The sequence below is a fragment of the Meleagris gallopavo genome, chromosome 6 (assembly GCF_000146605.3).
Source record: "Meleagris gallopavo isolate NT-WF06-2002-E0010 breed Aviagen turkey brand Nicholas breeding stock chromosome 6, Turkey_5.1, whole genome shotgun sequence".
NCBI classification, from domain to species: domain Eukaryota; kingdom Metazoa; phylum Chordata; class Aves; order Galliformes; family Phasianidae; genus Meleagris; species Meleagris gallopavo.
In genome coordinates this window covers 17,819,644-17,839,987 of record NC_015016.2, presented here as the reverse complement: position 1 = coordinate 17,839,987, position 20,344 = coordinate 17,819,644, and positions in this window count along the sequence as shown.

Sequence of the window (20,344 nt, the reverse complement as noted above, 5' to 3'; positions counted from 1 at the left end):
CCTTGTGGCTAACCTAAAATTTCAGAACAGTTTGGCTACATCCACTCTACTGGTTGGTACTGCTCCCTGGCCTGAATTAAATCTAGACTGAGAGGGTGCTGAACTAAGGACTTCATTGGCCATGTGACAGATGGTGTGAATACATACATATATGGTAGTCTGTAAGATCTGGCTCTATATGTGAATATATCACACTTCTTAAATATTGCAAATTATATTTGTATTTATGGAAAGTTTTTTGGACCTATCTAACTGGAAAAAGACACCACTGAGACAAACACAAGAAAAGAACAGAATAAACAAAATATTTCTTCACTTTATGCAGAGTTCAAGAACCCCATTTTTTATTTATACAGGCTATGATAAACATGTATGCCACTAGGTGTTCAAAACTACACAAGAAATTTAAGTTCACATGTGAAAAGAGGGAAGTAAGATTTCAGATAATGAGAAATGTAAGCTACAGCTAAATTATGAGTGCATGATTTTCATTTTGCATAAAAATAATACCCAGCACCCAACAACAATTTTAAAGCTCTCTTCATTATTCCATCTGAATATGTAATCTACTTTGGTGTTAAGCTATTTTTTGCCCAGTTGAAACTAATCATCCTGATCAACTCTAATGACATAGTGTTTGAAATAGGATTATTTTCCTTGATCTGCTGCAGAGCATTAAAAATTATATTTCCTTTCAGAACCAGGCTATGTTAGTTCTTGTTCACTTGCTTAACTTCAAGGGAAACTTTAAGGAAACAAGCACTACTTCTCATTTAATTGGAATGTCAATATTTTCAACTCAAAAGTACTTCAACTTCAGCTTTCAACACTACTTTTCAACTTTTTATAATGAATTTTTATGCGTAAGACAGATAACTTTTTTTTAATCGCTTTGTAATTAACAAATCCTTTTTGTGGAAAAAAAAAAGATTTCAGAAACATTAGAAATATCATTCTATAGTACAACTAAATCATCTCTAAAAATGTCTTATGGATACCAAGAACACAAATAATGGCAAAAATTACTGAATCTATAAAAGCAATATCTACTCCAATAGCCTTCCAATACCTGCTAGATATGGAGAAGATTTTTAAATCTTATGTTCAATATTAAAGAGCCTTTCTTCATTGCAAAAATTCTTCAGGACAGAGGAACCCAGGGTTAGACCTGACTTTCTCTGCTTTGGAGTCATTTGCTTTTTATCTGCCTTTCCTGAGACAGCTGTTTCATTTTACTGATAGATGTTATGTCACCTTTCAGCTATCTCGGGCTCTTTCGCTTTATGAGAACTGTTTTCCACTACACATTTTCATTTCAACTCTTGTCTTTTTATATAAATGATACTCCCTTTAAAAATACACTGCTGTAATCTATTGGCACAGATCAAGAAATGTCTCTAATCCACAAATGAAACTGGTGTGTGTGTTGTGGTTATCTCAACTCTATTCTATTCTAGACACCAGAATTATAAACTTTGACATTTCACAGAGGAAATGAAAAGGTCTTATATTTTATCTCTCATAACTATTTCCTCATTTGTTTCAATTGCTTCAAATTACACTGGCAATACATACTGTTAGTAACAAGACCAGTTGTATCAATGATGACAATAAAAATATTTTTGTTTCAAACTGAACTGAATTTTCAATTTGATTACTTTCCAAAACAGAGCAGTAGCAGTAGAAGTATATTAATCTGCACAATTTAAGCTTTAATGGGCTAGGAAACATACTTTTATGTTAGTGTGATTTAAACCTGAAGTACTGCAGTTCTGTTTAAAGTAAATCAACTTTTGCATGCATGCCTGAATAACCAAGATTTTTGCAACTTGTATTGCTTCTTCTTCTTTTTTAAAAGAAAAGACCAAAAAGAGATTGTATGGAGGCTGCAGACTGTAGTGAAAAATGGAAAACATATAGAAGAGACGAGGTGTAAACCTAGTGGTCTGAGTATCTTAAAAACACTTATGCTCTCAAAGAATATACAAGGCAACTACACTAAACTGTGAGATTCGTCATGTTTTTCCACCTATTGTTGTTATTTAATGCATAGTTCAAACAGAATCCAGGTTAGTGCTGAAATCAGTACTCAGCGGCCATGCTCTGCGAACAGTGACTTCTGAGATGCTTTTCTGCAAGCTCTGTGACGCACAGCTTTACATGAAATGTATGTGCCATTTTCCTTACCCAAAATACAGTATGAACTGGCCAGTTTGTTCTCTGTCTGTTGTAGTTAGATAGTTTATATAGGAGGATGAAAGCTTTTCCCAGGAATGTAGAAAACAGGAGAATGAAGTCACATTGCCTGAGCCTGAGCAGGGCTGAGAGCAGCAATGAATTTGGGTACTGGAGTCTCATTTTGGAAATGTAAATTTCCATTATCTCTTTTTTCTGATATGACTGTTGTGAAAATACAAATGACAAATGTAGCAGGTAGTGAAAAGCAGTGAAAAAGATAAGTCTGATAGAAAAAAATAAAACATGAAACAGTGAGATTAAAGAAATTTTGGCTTCCTGGAATCAAGACTTAGAACCGAAGGGTTTCAAGCTTATTTTAATGATACCTTTGTTAACTACACGCATCAAAGAAATCAAAGAAACATGGAACTTCAGTACATGAACATAGATATACTCTTTATCACTATATGGGGAATTGGGCCCATTATTTTTATAGTAGCAACTTGCTGCTGGTCATGGAATGGTAGTAAATTTTTTACTTCTTATTTAAAAGTTATTTTTCTACTCTAGTATTAAGTAGTTTTATGATATAATTTATTTATGAATATGCAGCTTATGTAATATATATATTTTATTAAAGCAGCTTTTATTAAGTTATAAATTATATTCAGTCTTTTTATTTAATATCTGCTTCATAAAAGTTGCGGTTTTGCAATATATTTTTCCTTTTATGAATGTGTAGTATTTGTCTTCCACTTTCATAGTGTAGTGAACATAGCTTTAGTGTGGCCTGAGCTATATGTCAGCATACTCTGAGTGAGTATGACAAAATAAATAGTCATAAGTATTTCATTACAAAACACTAAAGGAAAAAAAAAAAAGAAAGGATGTTAAGACAACATTGCTAAGGTTATAAGGCCAAGTATTTCTAAGTAAAAGCATTCCAATATTTAGCACCACTTCTGCTGATAGTCATTTGTTAAGTGATCAAGTAGTCCCCTTTTCCAACACAAGTGTATCCTTCTGTGAGCAATGACATTGTGACCTAATGCTTGAGCAGTCTCTGGTAGTAAAAATAATTAGTCATAAACTGAATATAGCCTTATTTGAGTCATCCCTCTGTTAATATTTGTTCTTTGATCACTCAGGTTATGTGAGAGTGCGTTTTCTCCTGAATTAGGAACAGGAGAAGGAAGAAAATATATTCAAGTGGTAAGTATTCAGTCAATAATAAACCTGGTTCATTAATGGTATTTGAACATTTGAATGGAGAGCTACAGCCTTCAAGCCGACATAGGACCAGTTTTAGAAGGACAATGTCCTGTGAGAGGGACCCCACACTGGAGCAGAGGCAGAGTTGCCATGAAGGAACAATGGAGAGGAAGCATTAGGGACTGATCTCAGTCACCCTTTCTCCATTTCCCCAAACCACTGAGGGGGAGGTGGTAGAAAAGTGTAAATAGGAAGAAGGCGGTAGTAGCTTTTAGTTTATAACTGCTCTAGTCTGTTAGTAATAGGCAATAAATTACATTAATCTCTCTACATTGTATCTCTTTTGCCTCTGACAGTAATTGATGAGTGATCCCCCTGTCCTTATTTCAACCCCTGAATCCTTTTTCACATTATTTTCTTCCCTTCTCCAAAGGAAGAAGGAGAACGAGATATCAGTCTGGTGGAGTTTCACTGCCCATCAGGGTGAAACCACATCAAATACATGAATAAACAGCCTTAGGTACATGAAGAGAGAGGATTTCTGTGTTACCTTCTGGCTACTCAAATGCTATGAGCATTCTCAGGCAATAAAAGCAGACATAAACCCATTTGTTTGGTCTTCAGAACAGCTGTGCTAAGCACTGGGGAAGGAGTCTAGCTGGGCTTATTTCTGATTAAGTCACTTAATAGGAAATGGCTTAAAGTTGTGCTTATTGTCCTTCAAGTCCTATTTCTTTACTCCTTGCCTGGATTACAGCAATACTGGAAGTATTGAAAGACTTACTCTCTGCTATTTTGCTGCTTTATTGTGCTTTATTTATATGACTTCTGTCCTCAGCTTAGACATTCCTGCATCACAAAGACAGGGAAGATACAGTCTAATAACCAATTTCTTCTTATTGACTCTGTGGTAAATACCATAACCAACTATTTTGACTACTACAAGTAGGCTAATGCGGAGAGATAAGTGAGCAGAGATAGGAATTATGTAGGTAAAAATCTGAAGAGAGCTTACTCACAAAACCAAACAAACCATTTTTTTGTGTGCTTTAATAAATGTGAATACAGAAGTTACAGAAGCTTTCTACTGGAGCCTCATTAGCAGTATATTACACAGTCAAATTGAGGCTGCAATCCTATAGGAGACTGAGCACTTTAACAGTGGTGATTATTCTGCATTTTCTTTGTCTTGGGCCAATTGTTTTCTTTGCAGTAATTCATGAAAAGGAATCACGAGTTTCTGATATAACAATGAACAGGTATTCCACTTCAGAATGTATCTGTGTAACACAGATACCTAAAAGCAGTTTGCTTTAACACAGAGGACCTAATATAAGAATGTTTAAAATAGAGTTCCATGTTAGCGCATACTTATCATTAGTCTTGTAGAATTTACATGGAAATTTTTTTCTGTGTGTTTGTGGCAGGATACTTTACTGCAGCTTAGATTTCTTTGTCTCTACACTAATATACTAATATATAATTCTGTTCAGTCAATTTTTGTCACTAAGCCCTGAAGCATTCACTAAAAATAAATATTCTAATTGTCTTTTGCACAGAATTGAGAATTTGCAACCCTAAGATTAGGTAGATACATTAATATGTGCACAAGTATTTAATTATATTAATGATGTAATGTAACATTATGGTTTTGAAAACAAAATGATCTTGTTATTATAGAGAATTTGTTATAACTGCAATGTCAAGGAGCCTCAGAAGCTATGAGAAACGAGGCACACTACCATGTTCTGTACATAAAACAAGGATTTATTTGAAATCCATTGAATGCTCCAAAAAGCATAAAAAAATCACTGTTTAATTTAACACAGTAGACTCTGTAACAAAAACAAAACAAAACAAAAATCTACTCTGATTTTGTTCTGGTTCTGTATGGATTTCTTTAACTTACTTTAATCTAATAGCAGTCTTTTCCCTACTCAGCTTCTGGGTATTCTAAATCCCTAACAATTGAAAGTGTGTGTGAGTACAAAACTAATTTCACACCTTCTACATTTAAACTTAGAACATGTATTGATAAATTTTATTTGTAAAATATTTTAAAATTATTATTTGGCATGAAATAAACAGCTAGGATTCTTAGGAAGTAAGGGACCATTTTATATTTACATCTAGTAGATGGCAGTCCGCACCTTGAAAATTGGTGCTTATGTGTCTAAAATACTAATATTATCATCTGTTTGTCTGAAGCTGTTTGGTAAATTTCTTACCTTCGTATTTTTATGTTTGTATAATCATTTTCATCCAAATCACACAGTTATTTTTACAGTATTGCTTGAGCATCTCCATATTTTTATTGAATTCCATGGGAATTAATGGTGAAAAAGATAACAGATTTGCCTGCAAAATAAGTTTATTGCTTAAAATACAACGTATTCTTGTTTCATAAGCAAATGAGAGAGTCTGTACATAATTCTTTATTTATGACTTTCATAACCCATGTAGTTTTTACCAGGGACATGCATCCCTGCCTTGCAGCAGTCACAATGAGGGCCAATTGCTTCCCAAGTACTGGGAGCTGGAAGAAGTAGTGACTTAATGGGCATTTATGTTGTGGGAAATATAAGATTATGGAGGGAAATAAAAAACATTATTTAGATGGCAAAGTCATGTTTACAGAAATTAGGATGCAGAAGATTTTGCTTGTCTTTGTAAGTCTCATGCTATTTTTATACAATACTTCAGCTTTCGTCTGCAAGCAGCACCAGTAATGGGAATAAATTAAGCCAGAATAAGATTTTTACAGAAGAAAGTAAACATGCGTATTTAGAACTTCTTAGACATTAAACTATGGTTTCCAGTACAAACTCCGTTTTGTTTACAGATCTTAAAGTGCTACTTCTTAGTTTTCTTAAAGGAAGGATTTAGAATAGAACTACATTCATTTGTTTGCGAGCTTTAAACTTTCAACTCCTTTGTGCTAGGTTTCAACATTCTAACCATGTGCCCAGGGAAAGTTGGTATTTTGCTGTATTTAGTAAGAAGCATGTCAGGATAGCCAGAATCCTAATAGGACGTTTTTAACACTTTAAATAAAAATATGTTTTTCTGGAAAAATAGCAAGCCTGGGTTTGTATACAGAAACATTGTCCAGCAGTTTGTGACATCTCTGGTATAGATTATTATATTGTTGGGCTAGAAGGGGACCAATTCTGGAACATTTTAGGGGCAGACAGCCAAAATGTGCTTGAGGAATACAGACACTGAAGGACAAACCATGATTTAAACTACTTAATAAATGAGTAAATAAAACAAATAAAACTTGAAAGGAATTTCAAAACCACTTCTTTTTGTCATGGATTTTCTTGCTATCTTGACTTTTGTCTGATATATCAAAGAAGCTAGAAGGCACAAAAAAGGACATAGAATATTTTATAAAGGAAAAAAGAAAGCCTTTAGCTGCTCTCACTTCAAGTTTCCTTATGATACATATTGATCCACCTATCTATCTATCTATCTATCTACATACAGACTTACATACACATACATGTACACATTTGTGCAGTGCCAGATCTTCAGCAGAAGGAAACAATAATCATTGTTCCGGCTTATACCAGACTGATTTGTCACAGGATGACTATCTGGCTGGTAAGGACATATACAATGTCACATGTATAAAAAATAAATAATATTTTCCTGCTTTTGTATTAAAAGTTGTACATAAATATATATATATGCATACAGAAGGCATATATAAATACACCTCTACACATACGCAAAAGACTTGTTTGCAGCTGTCTGTCTATCCATTTATCTAATTTCAAATAATTTCTGTATTACCATGATGCTTTACTGCCATGAAACTCATTTCATATTCCATCAGTCCCTTTGAAAATGATGAAGTGAGATCATTTACTCTGTTCTTGTTAATGGGCTGGGCTTTTTATTCTTACTACAACAAAATGAGAGAATAGCTTGGCAAATTCATATCCATTACTACAACAGATGTACTGCAGTAATACTAGTCAGATTATGTTTAATATTTGTGTTAATAAAGAAAAATATTCTGTCATTTGACAAAGTCTGAAATGAGAAAAGTTGGTATATTCTCTGTTCTGCAAAGGCTCACTTTCTGCCTGACCTACAAATTTCACATCTTTTTATGAAAACCCCTGCAAAGTTCAAGAACGGTTACGTGCATATGACTTTGTTTTGCACTTGTGTAAGTCTGAAGGTATCTACTTTTAGCATGAGGTCGTAATTAATAATACTTTGCAGGCATCCAAATGTCTCTAAGCCTTCTGCAAAATTTAATTAATACTTATAACAACATGGAGAGGTAGTCATGGGAGATAAAGGAATTCTTTCACATGAATTGAAATGCAGCTGTCCTTGGACTGGTGTGCGGCAGCTGTTTAACAGGAGGTGGAAGCACAATTTAAGACTGGAGATGAACAAAAACCAAGAGGAAATTTTGGTAGTAAAAGTATAGCTTCCAAGGTTGGTTGAAGGATGGGCATTATGGCTAATGCTCTGTTGATTACATCATGATCCCATACGCCTGACTTATAATAGCTGTAGTTTGTAGTAGATTGATTAGAGAAAAAGATACTTTACTAATGAAAGCCTGTTATGTACTTAGATGGACAGACAATTAATTAAAGAAATCAGATGCAAATAAAATTATATTTTGAAAAAAATGATGGGACAAACTGGAAACCTTTGATTTCCCTAATGTGAGAAAAGCATTATGTATCAGAGCAAATCTATTCTATCGGTTTTGAAACAGTTTCTGGAGGATACATGGAGGAACTGTAGTAATATTTATTTAAAATGAAGCTGTCATTTTAGTTACTAAATGACAATATGACAATATAAAAATAAAATAAGGAAATTTTCTATTCTAAGATGCTATTGATAAAGATATCCTGAGGATTTTGGAACCCCTAGCTGTAGTGATGACTGGAGGTCTTTAGGCAACTAAACGTTTTTATGAGCAATTCTCTATCACATGCGTGTTAGCAGTGACTAACACGTGTGTTGCTGTTTCAAGAGCCATTTCCAGAGTTTCTGGCAGTGAGGCAACAAGATTTTGAGAACAGTGGCTAGTCATTGTGAAAAGACAAGTAACAGCCACACAGTTTTATCTACCCATACCTGGGAGACTCTTTTCCAATAGGAATTGCTAAGAAATCTTTGGAGATTTCCAAATAGCCCAGGCTCACATCTATGGATGATTCTGGCTATTGATGTGTCTTTATTAAAGCATCTATTGTAGTTTGCTTTCATTAGCACCATGTTAAAGGTTTAGAAGATAATACTACACCCCATTTTCTGCTGCTGTAGTTCATACATTATTAATATATCAAATATCATTAGTTTCAAATTACTTGTGATAAAAGGAATCAGAAGTATTCCCCTGTCAATTCCTTCTTTTAAAGAGACATGTTTCTACTACAGAGCTATAGTGGCAATACTGTTTTGACAAACAGCTATAAAACAAGAAAAAGTCCTACTTTCCAGTATTAATCCATCAGGAAGCTTTCAGAGATTCATCTTGTCTGAAATATTCATAGGCAGCAAAATGTCCTGAATGCCCTACAGAATTTGTGCAGAGTCAGGCAGATGATTGATAGTAAAGTTCTGTTCTGAGTCACTCACAGTATGTAATTCTATTTGTCTTGCCAAACTCTAAAGAGCAAGCAACTCATAAAGTGTAAAGGTAAAGGGGCTCATATTTTCCCACATTTAAGAAAGATCTTGGTGTCTTCACTTCACTGTCCGTTGCTGAAAGAAACACATTTCCATTAAATCAAAAGAGAAAAGGACAGTGTTCCTGGTGGAGCACTTGGAAAATGTAATAGGTAGGTATCAATTACTGTATTATGTATATATTTGTTTATATTATATCAGAAAAATTTTCCACAGTTTTGCACCATAAACATCTGAGATAAATCAGCAACTAGCTCTCACATCATTTATAATGACATTGAAAATGAATTGAAGATCTTATCACTCACAACTTAAATAACCCCCCCCCCAGCAATGCCAATAACTCAGTAAAATACCCTTCAATCAGTAAATACTGTCTTAATTGTATAACTTGGTTATACTCTGATAAAAGAAGCAATGAAGTACACACATCAGGTTTGATTACCTACTTTTGCTAAATGCTGCATGTTTTTTCCCCAAGAAAATGCTGGTCATAGCTGCATGCCCCATCGTTAGCTTATTGCTGTTCCTCTTGTATTCTGTAAGTTTCTAGTGAAAGACATCCAGACTAGTACAAAAGTATAAATTCAGGATGAAGAGGAAGCTTAAATTCTGCTTTTCACTGTTTTTCTCATTTTAAGTTTGGCTATCAAAAGGTTAGATATACATTGTTTATTTTTTGCTTTGGCTTGTGTCCGTGTTGGTTACTTTTTCAGTAGACCTCAAGTGATAACATGCAACCATAATTTTTTTCTCCTGAGTACCACTGCATCTCTATGATAACCTGCTCTGACAATCCTTATACAATATCCCACTGCCAGGACGCTGCTGGAAATAAAATTCAGTCATACCATAGGGTGATGTACATTATCTATAGAGTTGCACACGCTTAAAACTCCACTGATTGGAAAGAAAACTATTCTTGTGTCTCACCAAGTCTAGGAAAGTCTCAGCCTGGAGAATGAGGTGGGCCCTGTTAGGGAGAATCATACTTATCACTACATTAAAAACCCATCCTTTGTTTTCTGAGCATGGATGCAGTAGAATACAGGAAGGGAAAAACGTCTTTGCAGAGATCTCATTTTAGACTGACTCAGTACATTCAGCTATTTCACTTTTTCTGAGGCAACTGGCTTTGTGAGCGTGTTTTTTTCTGAACTCACCCTTAGGACTTGTCATGTTTGGTTTCCTTCTACTTCATACCATTGCCATGTAGTGCAACAAAGACTATATTAGTTTGAAACTGAAAATGCCCCTTTATTGAAACAAAGGAGGTGTTTAAAAATGTGCTTACAGATGAAAACTTATCATTTAATCAAGATAAAACCAGTGGTAGTTGGAAGAAAAGGAAAATAAGATAACAAAGGGAAGAAAAAAATAAAGCAATGACGGGGCTTAGTCAACCCGTACTGAAAGATGAAAAAGAGAAAATTATCAACAGAGGAGTGCAGAACAAAGAAAACAACTCTGTCCCTGTAAAACAATTATTTTTGATTCAGCAGCATCTTTCTATTGCTGTACAATGCTTTCACTTGGACAAAGTGAATCTGTTAGCTTGTTTATTGAATAATACACTGTTTGTGTTGTTTTTTTTTTCCAAAACCACTATTCCACTTATATTTTTTTTCACTCCTTGCCTATTTTGCCTGTTAAATCAGACCAGTGGAAGAGAGCATGCGGTACTGGTAAAATTATGCTTGGCACAAAACAGTTTATAGATTGCCAGAAATTATGCAACAATTCACTCTTCCAAATATAGTCTAGATGAAACCACAAATATACAATAAATTCAAAAGTGCCTTCACACACAAGCTTTTTCTTCTTTTTTTTTTTATTCTCATTCCTCTAAGACTCATTGAAATCAGTAATGCAAGGATCCTCTTTCAATCAGCAGGAAAGACAACAGAAAAAATCACACACACACACACAAAAAGATGTAAAGAAAAGTATTAGTGTCTATTGGCAAGATATTAATTTTACTGATTGTGCTCATGTTTCAATAAAGAATAAATGGGGCAGATCCTGAGCTGATATAAAGTAATGTCAGCAGAACTGTACTGCTTTAATATACCAGGTGAAGATTATCTGGTATATTAAGACCATGTTGCATCCTTGGTTTCAGAATATAATTACCTGTAAGTGCAGGGGAAGAACAGAAAAGTGTTTTTCTTAATAGCTCTCTCTTTGAGCATAGCAGAGGCTTATTGCCTGTGATTAGTGCTCTGGAGTGCACTCCAGTTAAACAGAAGAATAGTTGTAAAAGGTATAAAATGGCCAAAAAAAATAACTCAGCTGATTTAAAATGCTTAAAATATGAAAGTAGGACCAGAATTCACAGTTGGTGTTACCTGTATCCTCTATCTTGTGATTAAAACCTTGTAATTTCTAACTGTGATTCAGGCTCATGGTTGAAACTGGTTTATTTCATGGTGGATGGTACCACTGTGCTGTAGGGTCAAAGACTTGGGCTGTGATTTCTGTGCTCTGGGCAAGTGTAAAGGAAGATAGAGTAAATACCTTCTGAAGCAGTTTTTGTAGGCAAAACTGAATGGTAAAAAGGTTAATTATTTACACTGTCTGCCAGCAGTGTAAGAACAGCATGTGTTCAGAACAGGAGTCAGGTTCCTGCTGAGGAATATGATCAAGATAAAACAAATGCCAGGAGACTGATAAAGCAATGCAAATGACAGTACTTGCATAAGTTGGTAGAGCAGATGGAACAGGATAGAAATACTAATAAGGTGAGGTCACTCAACAAGGGTGTCAACGTACGGAGGCAGGAATGTTTTCAACAACAAAGCTAGATAAAAGAGAGAAATAGAAATACCACATGAACAGAATATATACTTACATAGAATGCAATTACAGATAGATGGTGAGATATCTTGATTAATGCTTTAATAAATAGATCAGTAAAGATGAGTAACCATCTTGTAAGTGTATTGTTGAAGAATTAAATCTTGACAAGTTCTAGGAAGATGGGATTGTTCAAACAAGTTTTTTGGCATCAGCACACTGATTCTACTGAAGTGGATTTATCTAGAGCACTCAGGAAGAACTCTAGACATCAATTTAATTTGTTGGTAGCTTTGAAAAGAAGTCAGAGGACTTTTTTTTAAAAAGAGGTGGCCATATCCACAGTTTTGGAAAGGCAAGCTAAAATGGAAGAAGCATAAGGGAATTTTCTTGCTACTTATGCCTGATAACAGCCTATTTCTGAGGTACTCTTACTTTGACTGATTCATCCTAGCAAGGAAAAACAAGTTAAATCATAGGAAAATCAATATGAATTGCAGCAGAAGATGTTCAAATTAGCTACTATTTGAGAAAAGTCAGAAATGAAACACGAATACGCACTTATTTTTACATCATTTTCAGAAACAGGAAATAAGGTCCCATGCAATTAATTGTGAGATACGTAAAATGATTTAGAAATCTTAATGAAAACGTTACATTGCATTGTTTGTGCATCCCTGGGTCAAAAAAATATACAGGCCAAGCTGAAGCAAGGAATTTCTGTTTCATTTGACAAAGTTCTAATACAAAGTGATAAGAAATCTTATACATGAACACAGTCTAAACAGCAGAACCTAGATCAGACGAAATACCGAAGAGATGTTAGACCATTTAGAAAAGCTGTTACGATAGTTTTTGATACTGTGTCCATTGGCAAGATACTAGCTAAGAGTAATGATTATCAGTGAGAGATAATCCCGATATATTCCAGAAGAAGATATGGTTGGACAGTGAAATTGGTCTTGCCTACAGAGGCAGTCCTAATATAGAAGTGAATTTCAGCAGGCCTCAGGAGTGGTAAATACATATTCTCTTTGTATGCCTCTTACACTAGGTGTTGGAGAAGCTGCAACAAATGCCTTGAAACATGTGAGAAGTTCCCTCATTTATATGGTGAGAAAACTTTACTGAAACAACAAATAAGTATGAATGTAGTGGCTACAAACAAGTTTAAAAGCTAATATTAGGAAAATCTAGCCATTTGTTTAAATACCGGCATTTGCTTAGTGATATCTATGATCTTCTATCCCCAGGTACTATTTGGATATATTTTTGATACTATCTAATGAACTGACACTCATATGTTTATTCTTGTGTAATATTTCTGCCTTTGTTCAATTACTATAATCAACATTACTCTTATTCAGCACATCTGCTGTAGTGTATTTTCAGTGTAAATCTACATATCACAAATATACTTTTGTAGAATTTATTATCCTCTACATTTATAAAGACAATATAGTCTCTCACCTCTCTTTTTGAACAGATGCTTTTCTGTCTGACAATGGCTGATATAGAACAAAGATTCTCTTCTCACAGAGAATTATTTTTTGCTTACCACATTATCCCTGTTTTTCACCTTCAATATTTTAAAGGGCAGAAACTGAACTGGGTTTGATGCATTTCATCTCATCTGAGAAATAAAAGAAATACAGGTTTGAAGCTTAGAAATGGACAATAGATTATTTGAATCTATGTCTCCTCTTTCAGCTTTGCCTTCTCTACAGTTTTCCTGTTAATATTAAAAGGCGATCATTCACTATGAAGTATAGCATAAAAAGTGCACAGAAGTAACTAGGTATAATCAATAAATAAGATGTACCATTACACTGTAAAGCTATGTGGAGGTATATTTTGACTACTTTGATGCATACAGTTTGACAAATAGATATGTTTACATTTCCCCATATACAGATGTGTTACAGAGTATACATTTACAAGAAAGAAATATGCTTACTTACCAGATACAGGTACTGAAACTTAAAAGTTTATCTGTTTTTATTTCTATGCAGCTTTTTATTTTGGAATTGTAACAGGTAGAAATAAACCTTTTTCTGATCCTGATAAACTGCATTTCGCATTTGGTATCTGGCAGCCCCCTTAGTTTTTTTTCAATGATATTCTGCCTCCAAATACACAAAATGTTACAGTTTTGGTCTGACTCACAAAAGTTTAGAAATATGTTTTCAATTTCTTCCCAGAGGGCATTGTTATCCTTTAGCAATTCTATTGTCTGATGAAGCAGAAGGAAGATTACCACTTTGATATGGATTCCATTTAAAGAAGAGCAGAGTATCAAACTAGTGATCCGGAATTGCAGAGTTGAAAACAAACAGTGCAGATTCATAGAGCATTCATGAATTCATCTTCAGGAAAAACACACACACACACATATATATGTATATATGTATAACTACTCCTGGCCAAAGGATAAAATAGCAATATCAAATATTATATTCTGATGAGTCACTTAAAAATTAGTGATATGAGTGGCAGCAAAACCTGAGAGCATATTATCCTTATTATTAAACTGCATTTTACCTAGAAAAAAAATATATAATTTTGTTAAAATTCACACAAATTATCTACTTCAGTTTAAATTTGAAAGAGAAAGATGACAAGTTAATGGGAGCTACAGTAACACTTTGACTTGAGACTTAATTAGTGGGAGTCATTGGACCTTCAATTTTGCGTGTTATTAGTCTTTTTTTTCATGGAAATTTTTTTAACAAATCACATTTCACAATTTTCTGCTTATGTTTGGCGGCTGAATCCAAATTCTCTGTTGTTAATTACTTTTCATTGCTGAATTAATCTAACATGTGGATAGAAAGTTAAATTACACACAACTGCCACCCACTTTGGCACAATTGTCCATGGAACACTTCTGTACAGAAAGACTAGCGTTAGCGTAGGTGCCAGCTAAGAATGAACTGAATTCTCTCTGGAATGATACAGCCAGACGCTTTAATACTGCTTTGCATTGCTTGGACTCAGTAATATTGGCAGATTTCTAGGGAAGTATAGAATATAGTCAGAAAAACCAACAATCAACAACAAAAAAACCCAATATCTTTCTATGCAGAGTAGAAACTGTCTGCTGAAAACCTTAGCTGGAAATAAGAAAATGTTAGTCATGAAAAATGGATGGGTGGCTGGGCCCAGCAGGTTTTGATCAGCAGCATGAAGTCCATTTGGAGGACTGTCACTAGTGGTGTAGCTCAGGAGTTAATACTGGGCCAATGGTGTCTGCCATCTTCATTAATGACTTGGAAAATGAGACAGGTCTTAGTGAATTCAGAGATGACACAAAACTGGGAGGAGTGGCTGATTCTTCAGAGGGTTGTGCTGCCATGCAGAAGCACTGAAATAGGCTGGAGAGTTAGGCTGAGAGTTCATACTGGGCTTATAGCTAAAAGGAACAACAAACCATGTCTGGGTAGGAATGACCTCAGGTACCAATGCATGCTGGAGGCTGCCCAGGAAAGCAATTTGATGACTTATTAAGAATTTTGCACTATTTGTTTAGTACAATGAATCAGTGATAACAGTTGGCTTATAATTTAATTGTATCTCGCTAATACTTGTGGACTCCTTCTTCACCCTTGCAGTTGACATGCTGTAGATCTTATTAGCCAATTCAATGGAAATTGTTGGTAAAGAGCCAAAGAAAAGGGGACTCCTCTTTAGACAGAGAAGGAATCCTAAATATCTGAAACTCTGCCTCTTGCCAGGGACAACAGACATAAGATCTCTAAATAAATGTACCTCAGAGCTGATCTAGTGATGGTATTTCTCTTTAGCCATAGGCATAAGCACTGGGAACAAGCTGCAGATGTGTCATTCCTGGCTGGAAAAGCAACAATTGAAATACATGTTAGATATCATATTCTGTCTCTGGCTTAAACCCATACCCATCTGTCCCTATAGCATTATGCTTGTTAACAATGTTATCTATTGTTTTTTTTTTTCAGGTTGTATGATAAACTGGAGATGTGCTTAGGTGGATCTCATGAGTATGACACTACAGCATTTCTCCTGCAGGAGTCACTTGCTTGGATGATGACACCAAGATGCTGATGCCTGCCCCTTCTTGTAATTTTACCTATTGGCATAAAGGCCAAAGACATGATAGACAAAAAGAGAGAAAGTTTATGAGAACATGTAGATACCAGGATGTCTATATTTTGTGGACAGTATGAAAGAATCTCTAAGACTGCAAACCTTTAAAACACAGTGTTTGAAGTCTAGGACTATAATAGACATTTTCTTCAGAAGCTGAATTAAAGGATATACTTTTGTATGGAAATTCAGGACATAATTTCAGCTACAAATATTCCAGACTAACTCTCTGTGCCATTTTATGCAGCTGAGAAATTAAGCTGCAATGCAATGAGTTGTATTGAGCTGTGATTATTAAAAATTTATTTTGCTAGTCAGCTTTTTTGTTGTCTCTTTATACAGATAAATTTCAACCTGCTCATGAACTGTTTGCGCACTATCAATAATGTTGTAGAAGTGTGAAGTGTCCCTTAACAGAGGTGGTTTTTTTGCTTCTTGGTATGGGCTCTGTGACACTAAGGAAATTATATTCTTAATATGTTTTACTAGAGATGAATTTAAAGTCTGGTAGGAGCTTAACTGCTTTGCTGAACTGAAACCTGTGAGTATAATCTTCATAAGTTTCTTGTATTAATCTAAAGGTGATAATTAGTAAATAAGTTTCATTTTGGATGAAACTGCATTCAAGTGTTAAGTCGAAATAAAATACCTCTTCACTTTGAGTGGCCCATGTAAAAAGGATGCCAGATTACAGCCTGAGTTCTGAGGGAGCTATAAGTTCACCGTCAATTGTTTCCAACAACTAGATGTCACGAGGTGGAGGTAGAGCTGCCTGATGTTCCATTATGTGTTGGGTGTTGAATAGACGTTCTGATGCAGGGTAAAACAGAATTTAAACCAGCAGCATAACTGTTGAACGTTATGGAGCATTGTTTCCTCAATAGTTTTTATTTTTTACACCATGAGGCTACAGCTGAAAGCCTCAGGCCTTGTCCATCATGATTAAATGGATCATGTCTGTTTGAGTCTATGCTCAGTTTGTTGTCTGATACTATATACAAGAATAGACTTCATTTTGTTTTAGTCCATGGATGTGTCTGCAGAGCTTTGTACAAGCAACTATCTTCATGCTCTATGAGACTGATGCAAAAGAATATGTATCTATTACTCTCCCATGTGTAAAACAGCCCTGCATATGTGGAGCTGGAGGAAAAGTAAAGAGAAAGTACCTGAGGTACTCCTGGGGGTTTGAATGGTTCTATACCAAAATCCTGGAAGTATAATACTGACAGCAAACTGTAACAATGGAAATAATTACCAGTTTCCAAGTTGAAAGTAAATATATAAAAAAAAGTAGGTTTCTCATTTAGGAAAATGGGGATAATTCAACTTTGCCTTTGTGCAAGTGTGCACTCTTCAAATCAGGCACGGGAATTCCTTGCATCTACACTCTTTTGGCCCTCGTGCTGTTAAGCCATTGTCAGTGTGACAGACGTCCATGTGAGGTCATGAGCAACAGGGGTAGAGATAGTTTCATATGGCAATGGTGACATGCAGAATTGCAGCAGCAATGTAGCGTTTCAGCTGGGTAATGGTTTTAATCCTCCTTCTTCATTAATCCCAGCCTCCTGATCCTCTGTTTACATACATTCAAGTGATTACAACTTCACTCTGTTCCATTAAATTTGGCAGATAGGCTGTGCGAATTGGAAAGGAGTTGCAGTACAGTAGTAAGGGCATAAGTATTGTCAAGATTGCAGAAGTGACATACGGGAGGTAATGAACAGGACAGACACCTCCAGCCCATCCCAGGAAAACTCTGTCTGTAAAAGAACAAAATATTATCTTATTTTTCACTGGAATAGGAGGTGTCTGTCTGCTTGTCCATTTGTGTATGCATTGTTCTTATATTAATTCAGGGAATGGTGAGAGGAATGCTTCCTACATTCAATTTGTGAATTCTTATGTCCACCCTCCCAATCTCTAATGCAGCAGTACTTGTGTTCTCATTTTATAGATATGAAAACTGTGCAGTAACACAAGCAAAAGGGATAATATGAAGCAAGAAATTTATTTTTAAACAAATTCCCTCTGCAGGGAGTGCAGAACATGATCTAAGTTGAGCAGTCCACTTAAATAAGTACTGATTTCCCAGAAATACTTGTAATGAAATGAGTGCAGAGAGAAATGGAATTTCTGTCTAAATTGTCGATGATATTGTCACTCAAACTATTATTGAACTGTTCAACTTGAGACTTACCAAAAGATTTGACAGGAAATACTTGCCCTGAAATTTTATGAGATTTTCATTCTTTCTGCCAGAATGTGAATATTAAATACACAAATGTAAGCTCCAGCCTGAAGATTTAAATAACTTTCGCATTTATTCTTTTTGTCTTTTATAACTCTTTGAGATGTAAATTTACTTCCTATGATCATTTTTCTTTTTCTTTTTTTTACTAGTTTTCCTAAAATAAATCAAACTCTGCCAACCTTGACAACATAAATTTTTATTAGAGACAACTGAGTGTAAAAAAACTAAGCTGGATTTGTCCTTTGGTGTTTGAGTGTATGACATCTGAAACATTTTTGTAAACAGTAGACTGAATCACTTCTTGAAAAGAAAGAAATAGTATGTCAAAAGTAATGAGAAGGGTGAAGAAAATGCAATTTTAATCACGAGATGAAAGTTTTCTACTTTATTTATGCTTTTTTAAGATAATACAGCTCAGTTGATAAGTTATAAACAATACAGCAACAGTTTAGCAATGCAAACGTGTTAATTTTGTGTATAATTTCTTTATTGTGAAAAGGATGATTTTTCACTTATAGTAGTGACTTATCAGCTCATCTTCTATTTAGTGCACAATTTACTTCTTAGCGCTTTTAGAAACTGGATTTTAAAAGACAGTTGAATAAAAGTGAGACTAGGTAAGCCTTCAACTGTTGTATATGTCAAGTCCAAGAAAAAAGAAAAAAATCAAACCACATTTCCAAAGGAATGCCAGAGAGCTGTCTGTGGCAGTTGGCAGATACATAAAGGCATTATTTTGCAGATATTATTGTTGATAGGTTTGATATACAACATGGTTTGTCTGAGCCAATGGGATATTGTCTTCTTAACAAATCTCATCATGCCAGCAGTGTTGCTTCTATAGGATGCCTTATCAGCTCCAACCAGAGTCTGCTACACTTGCACTTGCCTTCCTAGCCTGAGAGGAAAATAAATTGTTTCCAAGCAGTTAATAAGAAAGAATTATTGTGAGTGAGATGCATGACATTATGAGAAAGCATGGTGTTTTACTGACTAAATGTTTCTTTGCAACCATCCCCATCTTTGCTCTCTTGGCAATGTTCCCTCTTTCACCCTCCCCACAACCCCTAGGAAAAAGGGAAACAGGCTCAGTGTAAATGAAATGAATACTTCATTTCTGGAACAGAATCTCTTTAAACACTGTTACTGATGTGTTATTCTGTTTCAAGAAGTGTACTTATGACATTTCTCCTCTGCATTTTAATATAGATGTTGGAGAGGGCTGGAGAAGCATCCCACTACTCTCTCTGTTATGACAGCATACTTTTTTTTTCTTGCTCTCTATGTAATTATGAATGAGCATATCCAAATACATGACCTGCCATGTGATCATTAGATTTGAATACAGTCTTTTTTTTTTTTGAAGATTAGTAGAGCCACTCCTGGAAAATTAGGAAGTTATATGACTAAAGGTATGCAGTTTGTGGTTCAAATGCTTTTCACCTTACATATGTAAATGGACCTTTCAAATGAATGAATCCACAGGTATTAACTGCAAGCCACAATTGGTCTTTCAGTCAATTCCTGCGTTTGCAAGCTCATATGATAGCTAATAAATACAAAAGAAAATGGAGGCTATTGTCATACAACTATACTGTTTTTATGGTGGTGTGGACATAAGCATTGATTAGCTAAGCAGTTAAGCTTTACGCCCCTGGTCAAATCAGATTTTGGGGAAGCAGTGATATGAGCTATTTTCTATTTGTTACTTTTATCCAGACCAAATAGGAAAATCACATATCGTATTTTTAATTGAATTCATAACATCCTGATTATTCATATTTCAGCCATATGCCTATTTGTTATCGCAATACTGTCATGACAAGAATTCACAGTTCTTTTTGAATTACCTATGCAAAAACCACATCTGAGAGATTTGTTCAATATTTTATTGCTTTGAAATGAAAAGTGACTCTGAAGACCAAAGTACAAGGGAAAATCTGATAAACACACTATTACAACCACTAAGTGTTCCAGAATTCATAAGCATCTGTAATCTGTGGATCTCAGAACATTTTGAAATACTTTTAAGACCTTATAATATGTTTGTAGGTATTGCTATTCAGATTTATAAAAAGGTAATATTACAAGAAGAAATTATCACCTAGTCTG